This window comes from Peromyscus maniculatus, chromosome 3, assembly GCF_049852395.1.
Source record: "Peromyscus maniculatus bairdii isolate BWxNUB_F1_BW_parent chromosome 3, HU_Pman_BW_mat_3.1, whole genome shotgun sequence".
In the NCBI taxonomy this organism is placed as follows: domain Eukaryota; kingdom Metazoa; phylum Chordata; class Mammalia; order Rodentia; family Cricetidae; genus Peromyscus; species Peromyscus maniculatus.
The window spans coordinates 40,717,556-40,738,626 of record NC_134854.1 but is presented as its reverse complement, the minus strand read 5'-3'; the positions used below and the strand labels follow the sequence as shown (position 1 = coordinate 40,738,626).

Genomic DNA, 21,071 nt, shown 5'->3' with positions numbered 1-21,071 from the left:
CATTGTGCTAGCTGTAGTAACCAATTATGAAATAGCAATCCCAGAAACAGTAGCAGCAGTGGCCACCACCGCTATGATGGCAACAGCAATGTCAGATTCTCTTCTGGAGCGTGTGGGCATCCACTGGCATGGACACGACTCCAGGAACACAAACCACCAAGGCCCATTTTTCTTGATCCCCGCACGACTTAAGCTGGCAGCTCTGCAAAAGAACAACTAAGAACCATAAAGGAAAAAAAGACAGCACACAAGGAGCAGAACTAATGGTCTCAATAATGACTACATTCAGGCTCACAAATTTTAAAGGTGTCTTCAAAGGAGGCTAAATTAATTTCAAGAGGCCAATAAATGTTGCACTCCTGAAAAGTAGGTACTACAACAGCTAGAAGAGGATTGCAAAACGTGAAAAGGCTTAGCTGGCATGCTATTGTTAACAAATAGAGGTCAGTAACCTTCATGGTTATCCTTAAACTCCCAGGTGTCTGGGTGACACATTCTCAAACATGCTTGAAAGAGCAGTTACCAGCCGGGTGGTGGTGGCGGCGGCGGCACACGCCTTTAATCCCAGCACTTGGGAGGCAGAGGCAGGTGGATCTCTGTGAGTTTAAGGCCAGCCTGGGCTACCAAGTGAGTTCCAGCAAAGGCACAAAGCTACACAGAGAAACCCTGTCTTGAAAAACCAAAAAAAAAAAAAAAAAAAAAAAAAGAGCAGTTACCATACATTACCTTCTGAAGAATCCAACCACATGGCTACAGTTCCTAGGCTTATGTTAATGTTTGCCAAGGCTAGCCATATTGGGCTCTCAATCCCCATTGGCATCAGAAGGGGAGAGTTCTTCACAAAGGCCCAATAAGTCTCTGCCATGTTGAGATTCAGCAGCAGCCACAGGGTGCACACAGCACTCAGGAGCCCAAAGAGGAACCTCATTGTCCTGCGGGAAGATACAAACAGATCCCCAGGCCCACACCAACACCGGATCAGGTCCCCTCCAAGTGCCAGTAGAAAGATCCTTCCATCGCACCAGAGGGTGATTTGCAACAGGAGCCCTCCAGTGCTTATCTGCAGCGGATACTCCAGCAGAATCCACTGCTAAAAAATTTAAAATATATAAAACAAGGGAAAGAATAGAATGTGGAGAGGAGAGATGAGCCCCTAGCTCCCCCCTTCTTACTTTAGCAATATATGCTTTTAAGGTATGATGGCAGCATTCTACTATAGCCTGCCCTTGAGGATTATAAGGAATACCAGTCTTATTAATGATAGAAAAAATCTTGGCAGAGTTTTGAAAATCCCATACTGCTGTAGGTGGGACCATTATCAGTCTTTATGCATTTTGGCACTCCCATATAAGCAAAAGCATGAAGACAATGATTCTTTACATTCTTAACCTTTTCCCCTGAATGGGCAGAAGCAAAAATTAGAGAAGAATATGTATCAATAGATACATGGACATATTGTAATTTTCCAAAGGAAGGCACGTGTGTGACGTCCATCTGCCACACATGATTAGGTAAAAGTCTTTGGGGATTAACTCCCAAATAGGAAAAGGTAAAAATTCAACACAAATAGGACATGTTTTAACTATCTGGATGGCTTGTTCCCAGGTAATGCCCGTATGATGATGAAGAGATCCAGCATTAAGATGATAACGTTGATGCAACTGAGTAGCCTTATCAAAGGCAGAACAAACTAATGTGACAGCCATATGAGTAATGGCATCAGCCCTCTGATTACCTTCGCTTAGAGGTCCGGGCAATTGAGTATGAGCTCTAATATGGCCCACATAAAAGGTTATGTGAGCGGGACCATATGAGTCCTTGTACTTGCAATAAATATTCATGAATGGGAGAAAGAGATGGTATGTAGGCTGTTGTCTCCAAAGGCATAATGGCATGTGCCACATATTGACTATCAGTATAAATATTTACACTCTCATCAGAAAACATCTGTAAAGCAAGCAACAGTGCCTGTACCTCTGCTATCTGGGCAGAAGTGCCCTGGACTTTCATTTTCTTCACTATGTTACCAGAAACCACCCCAGCAAAACCACGTGAAGTGCCATCAATAAATACCACACAGGCCTGAGGAATAGGAGTCATCTGTACTATCTTGGGAAATACAACAGGATGCAATTTAAAAAAAATTGACACACATCATCGGAGAGGTAGTGAGTATCAAACCGACCCTGCATGGAGCATGTCAGTATGGTCCAATCATCATTAGCTTGCAACCATGCTATTTGAGACTGGGTGTATGTGGTCACCACAATATCTGGCTCCTTACCAAAAGTTTGAACACTGATTTTGATTCCCTTAAATATAATCTGAGCAACAGCCTGAGGATAAGGAGTGATGATTTTTGCTGGAGAAGCTGGGGAATGTACCCATAGAATAGGACCTGTTTGCCAAAACACTCCAGTAGGTGAATGAGAAAAACAAAATATCAAATACAATAAGGGAGAAGAAAGATCTATATACTGCATGTGAGCGTGTTCCAGGGCCTCTTGCACTCGTTGTAGGGCTACACGTCCTTCAGCTGTTAATTTACCGGGAGATAAAGTGTCAGGGTCGCCCTTTAAGACATCATACAAAGGACTAAGTTGACCTGTTGGAATCTTTAAAGTGGACCGAAGTCATTGAATATCTGCCAGAAAGGTTTGGAAATCATTAAGCGTGTGTAGCTGATCTGTATGCAGAGTAATCTTTTGTGGACGTATGCCTGTGCGTAACAATTCATGTCCTAAATAATGATAGGGAAAGGATACCTGTACCTTTTCTGGGGCTATTTGTAAATTAGTCAGGCTAAGAACTTCTTGTAATCTAGAAAAGGCATCAAAAGCAAGTTTTTTATCTTTAGCAGCCAATAATATATCATCCATATAAGTCAGTCACAATTAAATGTCAATGCTTAGAAATTGCCACAGGGCCAGGCAAACCAGGCTGTGTTGCTCCCATGAGAAGTATGGTTTTATTTATAGCTCTAAGATCTTGTAATAGCCACCATTTTTCTGACTTCTTTAAGAGGCCAGTTGGGATCTCAGGATTCTTGTGAAATTATAGATATATCCAGCACCAGAATCCAATAATCTTTCAATCTCAATCCCATATAATTTTATTTTTAATTTAGGCTGTTTATCACTGATAACTGTTTGTCAAAACACCTTTTCTCCTGTACTTCCAAAGCCTCCAGTTCTACATATAGACTCCATTTTGCATTTAAAATATGAAAGCAATAATAATTGAACAATTCCACCATCAGCTTCTATTTCTATGGTCCTTTTTACATGTGCCAATTATAAAAGCATTAAATACAATCTCTATAGGATTTGAAGAAGTAACTTTAGGTAATACTCTTCTAGAATATTTTTATAAAATCTTAAAAAGAGGATCCTTTTTTATAGATTTCAAGTAACACATTAGTACAAATAGCCAATTATTTACAATGTGAACCAAACAATTTATTTGTATTTTATTTACTGGAAAAATAATTTTGTAACCTCTTTATCAGTAAGAGATTATTTTTATGGGTTTATCTTAGCAATATTATTTAATAAGCTAACAACCCAATACATTTTAGGTGTTAAATTTCTATAGAGTTCTAGAAAGCAACTTAAAGAGCAGAGCCAAATTTTCAGTAGTGATCAACAGACAAGAGCATACCTAATATATAGTTAAAAATTATGATTTCTGTTCCTTTAGTTTATCTACCATGAAAATCAAACATTCATCCAAATATTTATTAAGACAATCAAAAGAACAGAACATCCTTTATTCACACAGCATTGACTTAGGGGTCCATGTCTTGACCAAAACCATTTTACACCAGAAGTTGGGCCTGTTTATACTTTTAGCTCTAGTCCCTTCCCATGCCTCTGCTCGCTTGGAGCAAGCTGAGGCTGCAGTTTAGCTTTGGCTCCACGGGCTCTAGTGCTGGTGCCTGTCCAGGCCGCGCCCCATTGCAGCTCTGCCTCCCACTATCACATACCTATCCGCCCCCTGCTCCGGGCTATCTCACACACGCCTTTGTCCGCTGCCACACTGGGCATGCGCCCCTCGCACACACAAACTCACGTTTAAACTTCCTACTCCCATGAAGGGACTACCTAATAATGAGTTATTCCCACCATAAGGGAAAAACAGAAAAACATTTCCCATGACGGGATCCTAAATTGAATTATTCCCACTCTGAGGGAAAAATAAACATTTAAACCAAAATAAGCAAACAGACAGCAAAACTTTAAGCTCTGGGCTTGCTTGCTGTTCAGCCAGCAGCAATGAGGCCTACCTGCCGACTCTTTGTAATTCGGATGCTGGCGTGCTACACTGGCAGGCAGAAAGAGCTCAGAGTTTCAGCTATCCTGAAAATTTTATATTGGAAAGAGACTTTTCTTCCTCCATTACCACTGGGAAGAGGTTTTTCTCTGTCCTTCATCCTTCCTCTGTGGGGCCTTAAAAATCTTTAGGCCTAGTTTCAAAATTTTTCCCCTATTTACGGGGAAAATCTTTTTTTCTTGATTAAATTTTCTCTCCCTTTTCTAATGGGAAATTTCCTTTGCTTCCCTCTTCTCTATTGGGAAGATTTCCTTTTTTATTTAAAATCTTTAGCTGTCTTGCCCTATCTTAACTTTGGTGCTCTCCTGCTTCAGCAGTCCAATTAACTGACCGTGAGCTAGCTGCACCGATTTCAATTCACCCTTATCTTTTCTTTTTTCTTTAAATTGCTGGCCAGCCTTACCTTTCGGGTGTCCATCAGTGATGTCCCTTCTTTCTCAGATCTCGGTAGGGACCTCCATTTGTAGAGATAATGCCCGCGCTGCCACCACCTGTTCACCATGTCCGAGCAAGGGGCTGTGGATCGAAAAACAGAGACAAAAGACAGCGGGTCATTTGCCTCAGCAGAATGCCAAATGCCGTTTATTGAAATAGGGAGGAAACCTTAAATACAGGCTTACATCACAATGGGAGAACCTCAGAGGGCAGAAGTTCGCTACTGAACGTTCTACATTCTTGCATCTAAGTTGTTAATGCCCAATATGCAGGATACACAAACAAGGAACTTTCCTTAAGCATTCAGGAGGGTGGATACTGGCAGGGAATTAGCATAGGGAGGATATCTGGTCAAGGTTGGCAAGCAGGCAAACAGTTTACTCAAACATGGGGAGCCAGGGCCCTACACAACAGAATATAAGAGAAAGAAGAGAGAATCACAGACACTGAACACTTAATAGAGGAAATAGATTCATCAGTCAAAGAAAATATTAAATCCAATAAATTCCTAATACAAAACATCCAGGAAATCTGGGACACCATGAAAAGACCAAACCTAAGAATAGGGATAGAAGAAAGAAGAATCCCAGATCAAAGGCACAGAAAACCTATTCAACAAAATCATAGAAGAAAACTTTTCCAACCTAAAAAATTCTCAACAGAATAATCTCAATGGCTAAGAAACAGTTAAAGAATTATTCAACATCCTTAGCTATCAGGGAAATGCAAATCAAAATGACCTGAGATACCAATTTACACCTGTCAGAATGGCTAAGATCAAAAACATTAATGGACAGCCTATGTTGGAGAGGATGTAGAGTAAGGGGAACACTCCTCCACTGTTGGTAGGAGTGCAATCTTGTACAGCTACTCTGGAAATCAGTATGGCAGTTTCTCAGAAAATTGGGAGTCAATCTACTCTTGGGCATATACCCAAAGGATGCTCAATCATACCACACTTGCTCAACTATGTTAATAGCAATGTTATTCATAATAGCCGGAACCTGGAAACAACCTAGATGCCCCTCAACCACAGATTGGATAAAAAAAAAAAATGTGGTGCATACGCAGAGGAGTATTACTCAGTAGTAAAAAGAATGACATTTTGAAATTTGCAGGTAAATGAATAGAACTAGAAAAAAAATCATCCTGAGTAAGGTAACCCAGACCCAGAAAGACAAACACAGTATGTACTCACTCAAAAATGGATATTAGATGTAAAGCAAAGGATAAGCAGGCTACAGTCCACAGCCCCAGAGAAGCTAGCTAACAAGGAGGATCCAAAGAGGAACATATGGATTTCCCTGAGAAGGGGAGATAGATGAGATCTCCTGGATAAACTGGGGGCAGGAGGTGATGGAGAGGAGGGGATGGGAGACAGGAACATGAGAGATCGGGTTGGTCGAGTTGTGGGCAAAATGAAGGGGGAGAGTAAAAACAATTCTTATAATCCTGGGGCATAGTTATTTAATTTGTTGTCATAACCTTTGTATTTGCACCTTTGTATTTTAAGTTATTCAGTCATAGCTACAAAGTATAATGATACATGGTGAGCTACAGGAAGCAAGTGAGACATCTTTTTACTTAGGGATATATTTGTGAATTTTCAAACTTAAATTTGTCTGATTTAAATTTTCACCTTAAATTTCATGTCTTATGTAAAGGTTGATATATATACTGTAATTTTATTATAGTTTTAAATTCCAAGAAAAAAACTGCCTCTATGGGCCATGGAGTATTATCTTTCTTTCTCATATATTTAGAATTATGAAATATTTGTTAGCAGTAAATGTAACTTGGGGCTGGTGGTTAAAAGCATTTGTTGCTCTTGTAGGGGACCTGGTTTCAATGATTCCCAGCATCCACATTATGATTCACATATCTGCAGCTCCAGTTTCAGGGACTCTGCCTCCTCTTCTGACTGCTGACGGCCCTTGCATGCATGTGGTACATATACATATACACACAAAATACATAAACAAATATTGTTATAAATAAATGTCACTCGAATTTTAGAATCCTTTGGTAAATATATGCAGCCAATCAAGGACTTACATCTGTAACAAGGCTCACTACAGCCTTCACAGCATAGAGATTCCAGGAGGTTGGCTCATTAGGAAGAGCAACTGTCTAGTTACATGAATTTTAGCTTGAAGTGAAGGAGTGATTGAACTAGTGCATGAGCAATGGCTGAAGTGAGAGAAAGGAGAGAAGGGTAGAGAATGTCCCTGACAGTGGCTTGTCCCAAGATACAACATTCACTCTCAGTAAAATGTTCCAGTGACGTCTGAGGCCTGTGCAGAAGGCCCTGTGGCAGAAGAGCATGGCCCTCTCTTCTCTGCCATAAACATGAATACAGTTATTTCATAGTCCCTGAAAAGGGCCAGATTGCCTTCTTAGCCCCACACTCAGTCAACAAGAAATCATGAAAGCAAATCACTGTCTAACTAGTTACTTAATCTTGTAGACAAATGTAAGTCCTAGTGAAAGGAGAAATTGGAACATGGTAATAACCATAACTGCACACGCACTCATGAGCATACACACATATGACATTTCTCACACACACTTTTTTTTTTTTTTGGTTTTTCGAGACAGGGTTTCTCTGTGTAGCTTTGGCACCTTTCCTAGAACTCACTCTGTAGCCCAGGCTGGCCTCAAACTCACAGAGATCCACCTGGCTCTGCCTCCCGAGTGCTGGGATTAAAGGTGTGCGCCACCACCGCCCGGCGACATACGACATTTCTCAATCACTACCAGGAAAATGCAAAATACCACCTCACCTCAATAAGAATAACTCATCAAAAAGATAAAAGATAATAAGTATTGGAGAGGATGTGAAGAAAAAAAAGAGTCCTTGCCCACATTGTTGGTAGAAATGTAAATGAATACAGTTCTTATGGATATAATATGGCAGTATTATATATTGTGCACAAGTGTAATTTTAGCACTCAGGAGGTGGAGGCAGGAGATCATGAGTTTGAGGCCAGCCTGGGCTATATATTGAGTTCAGGATATCCTGGGCTACAAAGTGAGATACTATCTCAAAAAAGCCAAAAGGGGAGTGGTGGAAAAAGGTGAAAATAGAACTACAATTTGACCTGGCAATCCCACTACAGGGTATATATTGAAAGGAACTAAAGTCCGTTTGTTAAATATCTACATCCCATGTTTATTGAGTACTATTGATAAAAAACAAAAAGAGAACAACTTAAATGTCCACCAACTAATGAAGAACCAGGCACCCAAAGACAAGCACCAGGTTATCCCACTCACACATGGTGGTTTTCAGCGGTGGTGAGAGGAGAGTGCCATGGTGCACGGTTTAATCATTAGGTACTAGGTTACAATTAGCTAGGAGCAAGACTTTCTGGTAGCTGCTGTGCTGCTGGTAGACTGCCTGCTCCTGCCTCCTGAGTGCTGGGACTAAAGGCGTGCACCACCAACACCCGGTGGTATCTCTTAATATATCCAGTTTTTATACTTTTGTTCCAGCTAAAATTAATTTAATCAGACAAACGACAGGCCTCAATATATTTCAGGGATCGTTATTAACACACAAAGCAACTTGTCATTGCTTTTTTTAGCTGCAAAATATTCTATTGTGGCTGTCTTGTACAGCTGGACAATGTATTGTTTCTGGTCTTTTACTATTGCCTAAAGTGTGCTTGTAGCTTTCATACACAAAAGAGAGAATTTAATTAAATCTGCCAGGATCCTCCACCCATCCTTGTTTCAAAGTTCACGTGATTGCTAGAATGTTGTCATGTTTCACTTTTTGGTTATCTTACTTTGCATAGGAAAGAACTCAGCTATTACATTCAAATAACGCCCACAGAGTTTGTTTGGAAGGTGGGAAAGCAGCAATCGATAGTTCTCTATGTTACTACTATTCAGCAGACTGTCCTCACCTTTAAGGGCCAGTCAGGACTATACAAATGCCTTGTTTCAAGATTCTTAGATCTGCCTCATCCAGTTCTCAGGAGTGAGATCACATTGCCTAAGTGCTTCGTCCCCACAGCGGTGTAGAAAGCTATCTGCTCTACTAACTTCAACAAATCTAGAAATATGTACTGTGTGCAAGGCTCCATGTTGTGTACCATAAAAAACAAAACAAAAACAAAAACAAAAACCAGTGACTGTGGCACACACCCACTGTCTGCTCTAGACCCCTGATAGCAACTCTAAGATGCTGTGACTGGCTCAGCCATTTCAGTCAACACACGGAACATCACTTACTTACTTTTTTTTTTTTTTTGGTTTTTTGAAACAGGGTTTTCCCGTGTAGCCCTGTCTGTCCTGGAACTCACTCTGTAGACCAGGCTGGCCTCAAACTCAGAGATCTGCCTGCCTTTGCCTCCCAAGTGATAGGATTAAAGTCATGTGCCACCACAGCCTGGCCCCTAATTTTTTTTTTTAAAGTGCAAAGCCTCATCACATTGCTACTTTCCTGAGATGAACATCATGCTGTTTCTCTTCATTTCTTGGAAAGTACTTGGAAAGTAATGAAAAGGGGCCCATAGAGTTTATTACTTTGAGATAGGGCTTCACTCCCAAGGGTAAACTAGGGACACCTGCCTCCCACCTGCCTCCCAGCTATCTAGAGTCTAATTCTAAGGAATAGTAACTGTGCTGGCTTGTTTTATGTTAACTTGATATAAACTAGCATAGTTAGAGGGAGCCTCAGTTGAGAAAATGCCTCCTTAAGATGAGGCTGCAGGCAAGCCTGCAGGGTATGTAGATGTAAGTCTAAACAGTCTTATTAAATAAGAAACACAGAGCCAAATACAGAGTTAAAAGCCCAAGAGGTCAGAGCACTAGCAAATAGTCTTTAGCTTACCAGCTGCTGCCGTCCGTCCTTCCCCTGAGAAAAGAGAGCTACTTACCATGTGTCTGTATTTTTTATTGACTTTCTGTCTTGCCTTCTCATTGGTTCTAAACTCAACCAAATGACTTCTTCCGTCACTGCCTGTCTATACAGACCTCAAGGTCTCTATGGTTGGTACTTGGATTAAAGGCATGTCACCAAGCTGGCTGTGTCCTTGAACACACAGACTTGGCCTGCCATGTGATTGGATTAAGGGCATGTGCTACCACTGCCACACTTCTGCTTGCTATTAGCTCTGACCCCCAGGCAACTTTATTTATTAACATACAAATAAAATCACATTTCAGCACAAATAAAATATCACCATAGGGTATTTTCTGAATTACTGATCAATGGGGGAGGGCCCAGCCCATTGTGGGTGGTGCCACCCTGGGCTGGTGGTCCTGGGTTTTATAAGAAAGCAGGATGAGCAAGCCAGTAAGCAGCACTATGCTCCTGCTCCAGCTTCCTGCTGCTTATTTTCCTGTTCCGACTTCCTTCAGTGAACTGTGATATAGAAGTATAAGCCAAATAAACCATTTCTTCCCCAAGGGTGGTTGTGGTGTTTCATCTCAGCAATAGTAATCCTAAGACAGAAATCAACCTTTCCTTTACACACCTCTCTAAATCAATTATGTCTCATTCTTTTACATTTATTTTGCTTTGAACTCCCAAGTTCTTTTTATTATCATAGTCACTATGCACTAAATATTTACTGGGTTCCAGGCACCATGCCAATCCTGTATACTAAAGTCATGTAATCCTCCCTGATAAAGGGTAAGTGCTATTATATATGTTGTGAGGAGGAGGAAAGCTGGACTTAGTGAAGTTGAGTAACTTGTGTGGTGATAGATTGTGCACCCGAGTAAAGCTTGCATGGGGATCAGAGGACACAGTCAGCCACTAGATTAAACATAGAGGTCAGGCAGTCGTAGCTTACGCCTTTAATCCTAGCATTTGGGAGGCAGAGATCCATTCAGATCTCTGTGAGTTCAAGGCCACACTGGGAACAAAGCCAGACATTGTGGCACACACCTTTAATCCCAACACTAGGAAGGAAGGAAGACGGCAGGGCACAGAAAGGCAGTCTTTCTCCTGAGGCTGAGGATTTCATAGAGATAAGAACATGGCTGGATTGTTCTGTTTCTCTGATCTTTCAGCTTTCACCCCAATATCTGGCTCTGGGTTTTCTATTAATAAGTCCGTTTAGCAATTTGTGTTACAAACTTGCCCAGGGGTGCATGTAAGGATTATGTCCTTAATTACATCAACAGCCTGCAACAGCGTCCCAGCCTAAAAAGTGGGCGTGTCCTCTCTGTGCCCCCCCACTGCCCCCCATCCTCTCCTTCCATATTCTCTCCCCTCCGCGAGGTCTCTCTCTCTCTCTCTCTCTCTCTCTCTCTCTCTCTCTCTCTCTCTTCCTCCCTCCCTCCCTCTCTTCCTCCCTCCCTCCCTCTCTTCCTCCCTCCCTCCCTCCCTCCCTCCCTCCCAATAAAGCTCTAGAAAGGTAACCATGGCTTGTGATTCTTCCATCACTTCCATGTGGAAGAAGCACCCATCTGACTTGTTCCTCCCCTGGAAGAGAGGTGAAGTGCTGACAGAGTGGTGGTGGTGGAAGAAAGTGGAACTGGGAGAGGAACAAATTCTTATTCTGCCACCTCCTCTCCTCCTCCTTCCTTTTCCTCTTCTTCCTCTTCTGCCTCTTCTTTAATAATGTGATTCTTTATTGGTTCTTTGGGAATTTCACATCATGTACCCCAATCTTGCTCATCTCTCAGTCACCCCATGCCCTTCCCTCACCTCTGTAGCATACCTCCCCCAGAAGAACCCCCTCCCCCAATTAATTAAAAACAAAACAAAAAAACCCACTTCACTTCTCCATCTGTCCAGCACCTCTTCATCCATCCTAGTGGCATTTGGTGCTGTTGTATGTCACTCAGGCCCACCCACAAATGTTCATTGCTGAGTCACTGGTCTGGTTCAAGGCCTCTGGCACACCATCATCACTAGACTCTCACTGAAACTCCTCTCTGATATCCTGCTGTTGTCCCAAGTCATGGGGATCCTGCAGTTATCATTGATGGGGTAGATGTTAGGGTGGGCCAACCCAATGCCCAGGATGTGGGTCTGGGTGGTAGCTGAACTGGTTGGTCTTGGTCACTGGGACTGCCCCCCTCAGGTGAGGGGCAGAGCCTGCTCTCCTAGGCCCAAGCCATTAGGGCCAGCTTTCTGATGCCCATGGTGAGGTATGGGGCCATCTCTCTGAGAATGTATGTGTGGGACTGCTCTCCCATGGGGGGTAGGGTCAACTCTCCTGCTGCAGTGTCCAGCAAGGTGCAGGGCCAGCTATTCCAAGGTCAGCGAGGGGTGGGGCTGGCTCAGCACAGCCCTCAGATTTCATCATGCATGGTTCCTATGATCCCCTGTGGCAACATGGGCCATGGACATCATCACAGATCCCAGCTGCAACAGGAACATAGACCCAGACATGGCCCTTGGTAGCAGCAAAGACCTCAGACCTTGGCTGCTGCTGGGCCATGGATTCAGACATGGCCTTAGGCAGAACCTTAGGCCTGAATGATACCATGGCCCTGTGTGTAGCACAGGCCACCCAGATTGGCAAGAGCCCGGTGGTAGCATGGCCCTCAGACACCATGGCCAAAGGTTGCAGCCTGGACCTTGGGCATCCTTGTGGCCTTTGGTGTGACTATAGGCCATGATATCAACACAGCCCCTGGCTGTAGTAGGACCATGGACCCAGACATAGTCCTCAGTAGCAGCCTGGGCCCAGATGTCAGCATGGCCCCAAGTAGCAGTGCAGGCCACCCAGATTGACATGGCCCCCATGGCAGTGTGGCCCCTAGACACCAACATGGTCCCAGGTGGCAGCCCAGACCCCTGGCCTTCGATAGTATCAGGAGCCACAGACATCAACACAGACCCTGGCTGCAGTAGGACCACAGACTCAGACATGGCCTTGGATAACAACCTGGGCCCAGGTGACAAGCAGGCTACCAATATCAGCCCATTCCTCACTTCTTTAGTTCTGCCTCTAACCATAGCACATGAACCATTCTGCCTTTCTTTTTCTCCCATTTCTCCACCATATACCTGCTCATCAGAATGGTACCTACCTGCCTAGTGCCACAAGGCAGGTGGATGCCTTCAGGCAGCCCAGACTGTGAAGACCCAGGCTGCCTCATGGGTATCTTTCCATTGCCTGAGACTAATGGCCAGGAGCAATTTCTCAATTCTGATTTGAGGAGAGAACTGGGAGCATGTAGCTCAGACACTCTTTATCAGGTGGCAGCCAGACTGCTCCTGCCCTACAAAGTTAGTCCCTAGAAAGCAGGAAGGGAGAGAACAGGAGAGGTAAGGAGAGGGAGAGAGAGAGAGAGGAAGGAGAGAGAAACCTGAAGTATACAAAATCCCAAGGGTGAAAAAGGAGTAACTCAGAAATTATAGTAAGAGGTGAGTAGATCCACGTCTTCCTTCTGCTCTGAGGAGAGGGCATAGGGGTCACTGAAGTAGCAGAGGAAGATTTGGTGTCCATCAAGATTGTCCAGTGAAGTTTGAGAAAGACGTTGACTTTGAAAGTGCAAATGCACAATCCGCCCCCCCCCCCCCCGACAGGGTTTCTCTGTTCTCTGTGTAGTTTTGCACCTTTCCTGGAACTCACTTTGTAGACCAGGCTGGCCTCGAACTCACAGAGATCCTCCTGGCTCTGCCTCCCAAGTGCTGGGATTAAAGGCGTGTGCCACCACCGCCCAGCACAAATGTACAATTTAACAAGGAAATTAACAGAGTCAGAGAGTTTCATAATAAACAAGTTAAAAGAAGAGAAACTTCTCTTTGTAAGGCTCCTAGCAGTGAGATCAGGACCTGTCCCTGGCGCTTAGCAGCCTTTTGGGAACCTGTTCTCCATGCTGGATTACCTTGCCAAGCCTTGATGCAGGGGGAGGAGCTCAGTCCTGCTTCAACTTGATGTGCCATGAGCTGCCGGCCCCTTTTTGAATAAAGATGGAGGAGGAATGGAAGGGGAGGGGTAGATGGGAAATGGGGAGGACTGGGAGGAGAGGAGGGGAGGGGAACTGCTGTCTGTATGTAAAAGAAATGAAAAATATTAGTAGTAGTCACCAAGGGACCTTCACTGTCCCTGGAATGGATTCAGAGGCAGTCATGGAGGCAAAGAATTTGCAGATTTTGAATATAGGAAAGACAATAAAGTCACTGTATAGTCTACAGGCAAGTCTTTGAAAACAGGTGACTCCTAGTTCTTCATCGTTTTGGAAAGAGGCTTCAGTCTTTGTGAAGAATGAAGAGGTGAAGTTGCTGCTGTCTATCACCAGCACCAAATGTCTATTTTCCCCTTTATTTCAAAGCTACACTACAGTTGCTTTGGGAGCAGGAAGGCTTGTCTTAAAACATGAGCCCAAAGCATATATGAAGCAGTGGAAGGTTGTGGTAGAGTAGCACAGAGTTGAACAAAAGCGAGCTGAGAGGAATTGCTAACTATTCTTTCATTACTGAAAGGATTTTATCACTAATAGTATTTGGCAATTACTGTGAGTTGTCTACAGATACTGTGGTTTTTAACCACAGAAGGTTGTAATTGTGTTTGTGTGTGTGCGTGCATGACTATCTGTATCTTTTTATTCCTTTTTGGAGATCCTATGAGGTAGTTTATTTCGACAATTAGAGCCCTGGATGGTAGACAGATGAATGGTAGACGCATAGGTAGATATTGTTTCTTAGGCAAAGGCAACTTTTTTACACAGTTGTTAAATTACATTATATTCTGTTGCCAGTGAAACATTAAGAACTTTGTATAGCTGTTTAAAAAGCAACTAATTTTTTTAAAGAATAGACGTTTTAAAGTTTAAAAGGCAGGCAGGATTGGGGCGTGGGGATGGGGGATGAAGGGGTATGTGTGGGGTGTCTGGCTAGCTGCTCTTGGCAGTTCTTTCCTGCTCAAACGTTCTGACTGAGAATCAATGATGACTAGACGTTGACAGCGTCCTCTTGGCTTCCTCTGCGTCATCGAGTCCGTTTAAATGCTGACATTTCCCCGTTAGAGTTAGGCCCAGTCCCTAGGGGACACAGCCACTTGAAACTCCCTGCGGTTTGAATGGGCTAGCCCAGCTGGCGGAGGTCTGCAGCTGTGTTGCCTTTAGTTGCATAGCAACACAGTACCCCACCCATCTCCTGTTCCTCAGAGCTGATGATCTAGCTAGGCTGCAATGGCTCTGTCTGCCCTTGCTGCCTCACAAGGACCAGATGAGAGGAAACACCAGTCAGTACCGGGGATTTGTGATGGAAAAATATTTTCCCATTTCGGCTAAGTCGCCTTCGGGAAATCACTCAGGCTCAGTATTGAGACTGATTCAGGGCAGTGAGTGGTGTTTTCGAGCAGATTTTTTTGCTTGTCAAGAAATGCCTGCCCTTCAAAAAAAAAAAAAAAAAAAAAAAAAAAAAAAAAAAAACCGATTGGCATCAGGCAACCTAATTGACAAAGCTTGGGGCAGGCCTTTGATAAATTTCATCTGCTTCTGAAACTCGGCGGTTTCACACCTGAACACTGCAAAACAGACAAGAAACAGGAAGTGGAAAAACTATTTCTACCTAATGGAAACTACCTTTCGCTCACCTGCCTTCCTGTGCAACATCATTCAAATTAGCGCAGATGTCTACTCTTCTAGGGACTATCTCCAGATGGTATGTACCCTAGAGAGGCTTTGTCGTTGAATCTGGTGTCAGAAGACCGTGTCTTCTTCCTGTCACCACAACAAAATCTCTCATTCTCTTTTGTCCTCCTCAGAAAAGAAACAGCTTGCCCATTGCCTGGAGGAAGTAAGTTCAGAGCTAGGGCAAAGTTTTTTTTTTTTTTTTTTTTTTCCGAGACAGGGTTTCTCTGCGTAGCTTTGCGCCTTTCCTGGAGCTCACTTGGTAGCCCAGGCTGGCCTCGAACTCACAGAGATCCGCCTGGCTCTGCCTCCCGAGTGCTGGGATTAAAGGCGTGCGCCACCACCGCCCGGCTAGGGCAAAGTTTTAAACCAGCGCAATAAACTTGTTTATTTTTATTTTTTTGAGACAGGCTCTCTGTAACCTAGGCTAGCTTGGGAACTCAGCCACACAGCTGAGGATGACTTTGAACTCATCTGATCCTCCTGTCTTTACCTCCCAAATGCCAGGTTTATAGGCATGCCCTGTGCCACCCTGGCTAGCTTCGAAGCTCTTCCAGTGTAATTGTTGATTAGCTCCTGAATAGTGAAGGACAGAGATGTGGTTGTCTTTGGCCAGTGAGGGGGCAGAGACAAGAAGAGTAAGATGAGGTCAATTTGAAGGTGTATGTCAGAGGGTACCAAGGGAAAAGACGGGCTAACCAGGGTAAGAACTCCTTTTCCTCTGATACCTGCCTTCACAGAACCTGCCAGCACCAGCATACACCTTCTCACTAAGGTGGGGGAGGGTGGCTGAGGCCCTTCGTGGCATTGTGCCCAGAATAGAAAATGTGGTTTTTGGCAACCGTATCAAAGGCCACAGCTCTGATCATCCAGAAACCTTTACACCTCTGATTACCAGATCACAGAGCTCAAGGGGCCAACCAAGGCCCGTGGAAACTTTGGAACAATACCCGTCCCCGTCCCCGTCCCCTTCCCCCCCCCCCCCGCCCGCCCCTGCATGTCACCTATGTGTGTGTTAGCTTTTTCTCTTTAAAGATGGGATCTGGATGCTCTTTCAATGTACGGCAGTTCAAATCCTAGCACCCACAAGATGGCTAACAAGTGTCTGTAACTCAGTTTGAGGGCATCTGATGCCCTCTTCTGGTCTCCTTGGGTAGTGTGAAAATACGGCTCAAAGACATAAGAGCTTGCAAAACTCATACACGTAAAATAAAGATTAAAAAAATACACATATAGGGGCTGGAGAGATGGCTCAGTGGTTAAGAGCACTGGCTGTTCTTCTAGAGGACCTGGGTTCAATTCCCACATGGCATCTCACAACTGTCTGTAATTCCAGTTCCAGGGCTTCTGACACCTTCACACAGACATACATACATGTAGGCAAAACACCAACACACATAAAAATAAATAAATCTTAAAAAACATAATAAATATACATAATAAGTAAATACACATAATAAGTAAATATACATAATAAATAAATACACATAAAATAAAAATAGATAAATATTGGAAAAAATTTAGTTTTTTAATTTATTTATGTGTATGAATGTTTTGCTCCCTTGTATGTCTGTGTACTACATGCATACATGGTGCCCATGGAGATCAGATGAGAGCATCAAATTCCTTCTCACTGAAGTTACAGATGTTTGTGAGGTACATGTGGGTGCTAAGGCCTCTGCAAGAACAACCAGTACTCTTTTTTTCATTAAGAAATTTTTTTTTGTTCATTTTACATACCAAGCACAGATCCCCTCTTCCCTCCTCCCACCCCTGAAGCCTCTCCCCAACCCACCCCTCATTCCCTCCTACAAGAAGGTAAGGCCTCCCATGGGGAGTCAGCAGAGCCTGGTACATTCAGTAGAGGCAGGTCCAAGGCCCTCCTGCTGCCTCAAGGCTGTGCAAGGTGTCGCACCATAGGTAGTGGGCTCCAAAAAGCCAGGTCATGCACCAGGGATGAATCCTGATCCTAGTGCCAGGGGCCCCTTAAGCTACACAACTGTCTCGCTTATGTAGAGGGCCTAGTCCAGTCCTATGCAAGTTCCACACATGTTGGTCTAAATTTCATGAGTTCCCACTGTTAGCTATTTGGCGGCGCTCTTGCCCTGCGAGGAAATGTCATGAAACACGACAGAATCCACTAACAAGAGTTTTATTAAGATAAGAGAGAGAGAGACAGACGTGACAGGCCTGTGGGAAAGACACATGCATAAAGAAAGAAGCCGGGAATATGGCGCTGGCTTATAAAGGCTGGGCTGCGCATGTGTACACAGGCTCATGTGGCTACTTCATACATGTGCATAGATCACATGGTTGTGCTGCACATTTTACGCAACCATGCAAAGCCATGGGGTTCTGGTCACGGAGATGTTTTGACCTGGAACTGGCTATTTTGACCCGAAACTGGCTATTTTGACCCGGAATTGGCTAAGCGGAAGTGTCTAGGTCCACCGGGCATGCCCAACTGTGGGGGCATGTTGTGAATCTATCACCTACTAGTTTGATTTTATTGTCCCTATAGGTTTCCCCACCATGATCTTGTTGCCTCTTGCTCATAGAATCCCTCTTCTCTGTCTTCAACTGGACTTCTGGAGCTCGGCCTAGTGTTTGGTTGTGGATCTCTGCATCTAAGAGCAGCTGGTACTCTGAAAAACTAAGCTATCTCTCCAGTTCCACACCCTCAATTATTGTTTTCCTCAATTATTTAAAAAAAAGATTTACTTTTGTGTGTGTGTGTGTGTGTGTGTGTGTGTGTGTGTGTGTCTGTGAACACTCATGCATAGGTGCCCACTAAGGCCAGAGGGGGATACTGGATACTGTGGAGCTGGAGTTACAGGCATTTGTGAGACACCTGTGTGGGGGCCAAAGAGGTCAGATGAGATGTGACCTTACTCAAGGCCACAGAATCTGAGCTTGCTTTACCCAGCAGGGCTGCATAATGGGATGATTTGGCTATGGGTGTGGTTACCAGGTGTTTTGAAGGGTCTACACTTGGGTGTGCATTGTGCTCTGATCTTGAAAGGGGAAGGTCTTTTGCCTCTCCCCTTGGTAGTGTATAAAAAGCCCATGAGAATAAAGGATGAGGTGACTAGGTATTGACCCAGGGACCTCCAAAAGCTATCCCATGTCTCTGTTTTTCTTTCTGTCTAGGTCTATATTTTCTAATACTTCTTCCTTCCTCTCTCCTCCCCCCCAAAACCCTTCTACAGGTGGGAGCTGGTCTCCCACGGACTCCTATACACCTGATATGGATGCTGAGGTCCAAACTCCAGGTCTCTGATACAGCCATAAGTGCTTTTCGCTGCAGAACTGTCTCTAGCTCCACCAACTTTTCTCTGCTTAGGTCTGCAGGGCCTCAGGTAAGTGTCTTAACCTCTGAGGGTTTGAGTGTTGTCTCTGTAGAGAGTAGCATCACTTGTTGGACTGTACCAAGCACTAGGATGCTACATCTGGAGCAGGTTCACCTGATCAGGTCTGGAAGAGGCTACTGTGGCCTGATAATTCTGACCTGAAGGTATTTGAGCCCCTAAAATCCCTTATCAGCCTGAAAACAGAGCTTCCCAAGGAACTCAACTCTTCTTCCCTTAATCGCTTCTTTTAGACAAAGGAAAAAGTGGCAATTCTAGGGGGCTTGATTGTAGATGTAACAGTCTTGTTAAATAAGAAACACAGAACCAATGCAGAGTTAAAAGCTCAAGAGGGTCAGAGCAGTAGTTAAGAGCTGATACTAAAAAACCTTTCTTACCTTTTGCTCCCACTATCATCCTTCCCTTCAGAAAGAGACCTACTTCCTGTGTCCTGTCTTTTTATTGACTTTCTGTTCTGCCTTCTCATTGGTTGTAAACCCAACCACATGACCTCCTCATCACTGCCTGTCTATACAGACCTCAGGTCTCTGTGGTTGGCATTGAGATTAAAGGCATGTGTCTCCATGCTGGCTGTATCCTTGAACACACAGAGATGTGTCTGTCATGTGATCGGGATTAAAGGTGTGCACCACCACTGCCCAGCTTCTGCTATGGTTTGCTATTAGCTCTGACCCCCCAGGTAATTTTATTAACACATTTCAGTACAAATAAAATATCACCATACTTGATAGCTTCCTTGTATTTTTTTTTAAAAGCGTCTGGATCTGTCCATCAGAAGGCTGCCTGTAGCCTTACACTGCTGACTTCCCCTTCCAAATGCAGAACTAAAACTTTTCTTGGAGATGTTTTCAGTCTTAGGTGGGCCAACTCCTGACCAGCCACTCTCCCTAGCTGTTGGCTCTTTGCAGCCTGGTTGTGGTTCCTATCCTCCTGGCCAGGGAATCTTGGAGAGTTTTGCCCTTGGAAATTGTGGCCTCTGATTTGGAATGGGCCTTCCTTTGAAGGCCCTTGTGTTGCTTACAGAAAGGATCTCAAGTCTAGTGGGTGGTGCATATATCTGTAGCCCCAGCTACCAGGGAGGCTGGGATAGGAGAATGGCTTGAGGTAAGGAGTTAGGGTTGATGTGGGGACTATAGAAAGACCTAGTCTCATAAAAAACAAAAGAGAACAGTACCATACAGTTCAGCCTGGGAGGCACAGAACAATAGAAATGTATTGTCTCATGGTTCTGGAGGCTAGGAGACCACTAAAACTCCTCTGGGATATCCTGTGGTCACCTTGATTCATGGAAATCCTACAGATATTGTTACAAAGGATCAGTCCCTTCATGAGCTCCAGCAGGTCCTAGATGAGGTACGTGGTGGGCCAACCCAAGGCCCAGCTGTGGGCCTGGGTGGTAGCTGAGTTGGTCAGTCAGGGCCACTGGGACCACCCACCTCAGGTAAGAGGGCTGAGCCAGCTCCCCTATGCTCATAAAATACGTATTTATTTACTTTTTAAACATATATATACCTTTGTGAGTTTATGTGCACCACATGCTTGCAAACCCACAGAGGCCAAAGGAGGACTGTGGGTCCACTGCAACTGGAGTTACAGATGTTTGTGGGCTGCCAGGAAGGTGCTGGGAATTATCTTCTACAAGAGCAGCTAATGCTCCTAACTGCTGAACCACCTCCACAAACCCTATGGCCCTTTTCTTAAGTGTTGTCCTAAATATATAAACAAAACCTGCTCAGTCTATGTAATGTTACTTGAATGTATATGATTTCAGGACTGACTACTTGGAATTAGATTACATATTGCTGTGCTCTTTCTTGGGGAAGTCTATTTCTTCTACTCTTTTTTTTTATTAAGAAATTTTCTAAGCCGGGCGGTGGTGGCGCACGCCTTTAATCCCAGCACTCGGGAGGCAGAGCCAGGCGGATCTCTGTGAGTTCGAGGCCAGCCTGGGCTACCAAGTGAGCTCCAGGAAAGGCGCAAAGCTGCAGAGAAACCCTGTCTCGAAAAACCAAAAAAAAAAAAAAAAAAAAAAAAAAAAAAAAATTTTCTACTCACCCTACATATCACCCACAGATCCCACCTTCTCCCTCCTCCCACCCCCAACCCTCCCTCCCAAGCCACCCCACATCCCCACATCCTCCAAATCGAGGTCTCCCATGGGGAGTCAGCAGAGCCCGGCACACCGAGTCAAGGCAGGTCTATTTCTTCTACTCTTAGCATTCCTAATTTGTCTGTAAATCTTTGTTTAGGGTTGGGGCCCTGGTGAGGTTTTCCCCTTCCATGTTAGCATGTCTTATCAGGAGTGATTGTCATGAGCTATTGCAGGCCATGATGTAATCACAACTTATAGCAATTGATAATTCAGATGTCAACTCACCAGAGGAA

At 44.1% G+C, this 21,071-nt stretch overlaps 1 long non-coding RNA gene across 1 annotated transcript; it reads left to right on the top strand.

Moving 5' to 3' along the window:
- The first annotated feature begins 14,944 nt into the window (after positions 1–14,944).
- On the top strand, positions 14,945–19,416 carry LOC143272292 (uncharacterized). The gene is made up of 2 exons (XR_013049727.1): positions 14,945–15,349; positions 18,528–19,416. It is a non-coding gene; the product is annotated as an uncharacterized LOC143272292 (long non-coding RNA).
- Positions 19,417–21,071: the final 1,655 nt, after the last annotated feature.